This window comes from Arachis ipaensis, chromosome B01, assembly GCF_000816755.2.
Source record: "Arachis ipaensis cultivar K30076 chromosome B01, Araip1.1, whole genome shotgun sequence".
In the NCBI taxonomy this organism is placed as follows: domain Eukaryota; kingdom Viridiplantae; phylum Streptophyta; class Magnoliopsida; order Fabales; family Fabaceae; genus Arachis; species Arachis ipaensis.
In genome coordinates this window covers 3,067,701-3,072,800 of record NC_029785.2, presented here as the reverse complement: position 1 = coordinate 3,072,800, position 5,100 = coordinate 3,067,701, and positions in this window count along the sequence as shown.

The following is a 5,100-nucleotide window of genomic DNA, read 5'->3' as shown; positions in this document are numbered from 1 at the left end:
AATATAATTGGTAAAAAAGACGATTTTAAAACAAACTGAAACCTTGGAGACCATTTTAAAGCGAAAAAAAGGCGAGGGACGAAATAAATTTTCAACCCCCACGTTGGGACCAAAATCATACTTAACCCATTTAAATTATATGTATTTATTTTGAAAGCTAATTTAATTCTTTAAAATTATTTTAAAAATATTATTTAATTATCAATTTGCTAATTAACTCTCAATCAAGTATTTTAATTTAAAATATAAGATAATATAATAAATTTTTTCTATATATAAAAATTAAAATATTAAATTCCAAAATCTCAATTGTTTAAACTAAATCATATAAAAATTCTTTTCTTTTACAACTATTAAACTTTATAATTTAAATATAGAAAATTAATCAATAATTATAAAATTAAGTAAAATCTTCATTTTAATGATCAAAACTTGATTTAATTATTCTCAATGAAATAATTTCTGAAAATAAAATCTCTAATAAATAAATAAATTTGAAATCAACTCATAATAAGATTTTTTAAAAGTTCTAGGTCTTACATTCTACCCACTTTAGAAGAATTTTCGTCCTCAAAAATTAAAATAATACACAAGATATTACATAGCCTTAGCACTCTACTCTTTAAATACTTTTTAGAAAAGTAAGAAATCTTGGAATATACATATATGAATGTTCAAATACCGAATAACCATAAGATTTAAGTATATGGGTAAGGTATGGTGTAAGGCAAAGGATACGAGAAGGCTCGATGCAAAAAGGTTATATGGCCTCATGGCCTCAAGACTTTACAAAATTTGACAAAAAAAAAAAAAACACAATAGGGTGCAAGTCTTGCAAGATAGGAGTTCACAAAGCAAAGCAGTAGTTACTGTGACAAAAGGCTACAAGGCAGGCTGGTATTAAGACGACGGATATAACGTTCTATCGCAGATCTCGTACCCACTTTAGAACTTTAACTTTCCAACTCCATCGATCGCGTTACAACCCCATAACCGGTCACAAGCTTAACATCCGCAAATTCTTTTACGAGGAACAAAACTCCCACAAATTCTCATAACATTTCACACTTACCGCTTCACCTTTTCACGTTCACGAACAGTATTCTAAAGAGACTAACGTTTCGCTTGCTACGCCTAAAGATCATACGTGACTCTAAAACAATCCTCGAGTTTATTCAGAAGGATATAAGACCTGAAAAAAGAAGGACAAGCGATAAGGACAGCATCCACAAGAGTTTGAGAGAATTGTCAAAATTACAAGCAAATGAGGAGGTAAAAATATTGAAAGGTGCTGAAAGAAAAATCAATTGACAACCTTGAGGGTTAGAAAACAATAAAAATATTGAAAGGTGCTGAAAGAAAAATCAATTGACAACCTTGAGGGTTAGAAAACAATACAGTGGTTTGAAACGAATTCAAGCTGAGTCAAGGAGTATGAAACTTATAGATGAAGAATAACTAAAGTCAATGGTGATGCTTACAAAGTTTAAAAGTATACTCGGAAACACCTTCTAATACACTGTATATAAAGAATGAAAAACCTAAGGAAAAATTATTTCACGTCTCAAAAAAGTGTGCAACAAACATTTTGTAAAAGATTGACAAAAGCATACTGTGACATTACTTGATTATAAAATTCAAGTTGAAATTGATTATGCAAAGTTTGAAGAATGAAAATTAGTTTGAAGAATGAAAATATTTCCTCAAATATCTTGAAAGATATTTAGGTGTATAATTAATTAAAACATGTACTAAAACTGCAATATGGTTGGAAAAAGATCAAGTTGCATTATGCCAAACACCTACCAAGTTAAAGATAGAACGGGTGAGGTTTTAAAAAAATGAAAATGAATTGAGCTAAGGACCAAAAATAACATTCTCGAAATCTCAAAAGACATTTAAACACTTAATCAAATAAAAGTATGCGGTGAAATCGCGACAAGGTTGGAAGGGAATCAAATTTTGTTCGAAAAAAGAAACCTGAGGTAAGGTTCCTAAACACGAGTTTCCAAGGTTCATATAAAGAAGTGCATGCAAAACTAAAACAATCCTATCAAAAATTCAAATAGTTGTGGACATAGTTAGGCAAGATAAGAATTGAGTTGAAATTTCTTCATAGAGAATCCAATACAAGAATTTTAAAAGGAAATCACAAGGGATGATGTGTCGCACCAAAACGAATCCAAAACTTTTTTAAAAAGGTTTAAAATAGAACTCAGAGAGGATGTTTGAAATCACAGCCCTATAAAATATTCTAAAGTAATGAGTTATGCTAAAAAGGAAATCAATTCACATCTTGAGAAAGAAACTTAAATCAAGAGTTCATTCGGATAGAATCCATAAGGCATATCAAACCAAACAAGTTATCTGATCCAAAAAAATACAAAGCTCATAAGAAAAAGCAACTCAATCAATAGCGAATTATTAAAGGTTTCAACGATTACTTTGATGCATCAATAAAGTCAAAATTACATCAAAGAGTGCATCATTCAAGAAGAAGAGTTTATACAGATAAGACAGGTATCCCCAGTAACATAAGCAGACCTACGCAGCTAGGATGAAACGAAAATGCATATGAACATAGAGATAGGGTTGGAGAATAATCAGTAAACTTTTCAAGAAAGAGATCTCAGACAGGAATTTCAAAGCAAACCATGAAAGAACAAGAAAAGTAAATCAGTAACCTCAAGAGTTAACTTCTAACGTTCCCAAAACCCGCGATTCGCGTTACCTACAACTCCAACATCGTCTATGATAACCCATTAGCGCTTCCATATACATATGTCACTAGTATTAAGCCGGCCAAACTTAATACCAGGAAGTATGCAATGATAGACTAACAATATTAATCAATAGACAGTCATGTGCATAAATCTCTAACTTTTGTCATCAGGACGAGACCTATAACATGACAAACGCTCAGAGTATGCAAATGAAGCATAGTCAGTCCATTCCTCAAGCTCTACAGGAAAGACTGCTCTGATACCATAATGTAACACCTTAACTATCAAAATGTCACGTTTCCAGCTGCGCCACTCTGATAGCTTGGGTATTACGACGACTCTTAAAATATTTAATACTTAAGTATGAGCCTGTTTAAAACTTAAACCGTATTTTTCAAAAGACCGTTTAAAATAAAACATAATCCATAATTAATAAATCAAATCCAAGGCATAACTCTTTTTATTAATAGTTCGAACTCAAAACATAAATCTTTTCTCAATAAAGCTCAAAACATAATTCTTTCATTAATAAATCAAACTTAAAGCATAGTTCTTTCTATAATAAATCGAAATCAAATAATATGATTCTTAAATCAAATTTTCTTTTTAAGTAGTGCTTCAAACAAAGTCTCAGAGTTTCATAAAATTTCGGCAACACCTCCCCAAAAACTCGGACTTTGCCACCCTTTCTGGGTCCCAACCAAACCAAATCAAACGCCTGTCAATCATTCAAATCGCTTTCAAATTCTCAAGATCTTTTCCGATAGGTCAACAAAACCCATTCCCAATATCTTAAATCGCTTCAAATGCCAATTCATTTTCAATATCAAATTCAACCCCAAACCAAGAAAATCATTTTACATAATATTTAATCAAACCAACTTTCTAACTGAATAATCAGAAATAACCACAGCCCAATCATCATCATAATAACCGTAATCCAAGTATAAAACCCGATTAAACATCTTCAATTAATCGATAAACCATTCAAACTCGCATTTACATTCATTCAAGGCAACTCAGTTCAATTCATAAGGCTTACGAAATCATAAAAACATATTTTTCATATTAATATCAACTTAAAACAATTCTCGATAGTAAATTAAGTTTAAGAAATCGCCCCTACCTCGTTCGCGATTCAACTACGCGACAAAACTCCTTTTTATCTCGGCCTGCAATGGCGGCATCCGCAACCTCAGCAACTCTAATCACGGCACGCAAGAACCGAAACATAATCCTAAAGCATAACGTTGCAAGGACCTTAGAAACATAACAGAATAGCAACTATAGAGGTTCGGGACAAGGAACAACTTACTATACTTACGAATAAGCCAGAGAACAGAACAGTGGTAGCTCCGGTGACGACACAGCATCTTGATGTCACATGCAACAATCATAGAACTCAGCATGCAAGACCCGTAACTCGATCCTAGGACACCAAAACCTCAGATCCTTAAACAACTTGAAACCGAAAATAACGATTCAAAGGTTCCGGAATGAAACTCTTACTCAGACAAGGAAGAACGGCTGAACTGAAATAGCGGTAACTCTGATGGTGTTTCCAGTGATCAAAACCACGTTTCCAGTGACCCGAATGGCGGCGGCATTCCCTGGCGGCAGAAGCTCGGCCGTCCACCTCCAACAGTGACGACGGAGCACGCAACGATGGCGGCGTTGGGATTCGGCAATGGTGACGCAAACAGCGTCGCCTCCTTCCTCGCGTCGCACTCCTCCTCCGTCAGTCTCCCTCTCTGTTCGCGCACTCTCTCCCTTCGCGGTTCTGCCGGCGGCTTCTGGACATACCGGCGGCGATGCAGTGAGGACGACGACTCCACAGAACGGCAGCGTCTGCGATGGCGCGGACAGCAGCAATGGTGGCCTCCCTTCTTCTCTTTTGTTCAAACTCTCTCTTCCCTCTTATTGACTCGATGGCGACTGGCAGGGCGCGGCGGTGGCGACTGCGAGGGCCACCAGCACCGGCGCGTCTCCTTCCTCCTTTCTCTCTTCTCTTTTCCCGTTCTCTCCATCTCCCTTTCTTGCTGTGTGTGTGCGTGTGTTCAGTTGGTAAACGGGGCTGCGGCTTAGGGCTTAAGGGTTTTCAGTTTGTGGGTTTGATTTTTAGGGTTAAAGTTTGATTTGAGGTAAATTTGAAATTAGGGATTTTTGGGTTAAATTAAGGTTGGCAATTCTAAATCAATTTAAATTATATTGTATTTATTTTGAAATCTAATTTAATTTTTTTAAATTATTTTAAAAATATTATTTAATTATTAATTTGTTAATTAATTTTTAATCAAGTATTTTAATTTAAAATATAAGATAATATAATAAAAAATTTTTATTTATAAAAATTAAAATATTAAATTTTAAAATGTTT